We start from the raw sequence: 221 nt of genomic DNA, 5'->3' as shown, positions 1-221 counted from the left end.
AGTCGGTCAGTGGGCGTGTACTTCCTGCAGTCGGTCAGTGGGCGTGTACTTCCTGCAGTCGGTCAGTGGGCGTGTACTTCCTGCAGTCGGTCAGTGGGCGTGTACTTCCTGCAGTCGGTCAGTGGGCGGGTACTTCCTGAAGTCCGGGCTTTTACTGTCTCATTGTATCCCTGTGTGTGTTCAGTGCAATCATTGGCTCCCAGGCAGGGAGGGGGAGGGGC

General features: G+C 59.3%; 1 protein-coding gene across 1 annotated transcript in view; it reads right to left on the bottom strand.

Annotated features, from left to right (window-relative positions):
- The window catches only part of LOC108803670 (death-associated protein kinase 2-like), a 7,502-nt gene that overhangs the window by 2,905 nt on the left and 4,376 nt on the right, over positions 1-221 (bottom strand). The window lies entirely within an intron of this gene.

This window comes from Nanorana parkeri, unplaced genomic scaffold (genome assembly GCF_000935625.1).
Source record: "Nanorana parkeri isolate BGI_ZX_2015 unplaced genomic scaffold, ASM93562v1 scaffold4007, whole genome shotgun sequence".
Taxonomy (NCBI): Eukaryota; Metazoa; Chordata; class Amphibia; order Anura; family Dicroglossidae; genus Nanorana; species Nanorana parkeri.
The sequence above is the reverse complement of the archived record's forward strand: the minus strand, read 5'-3'. Positions and strand labels throughout refer to the sequence as shown.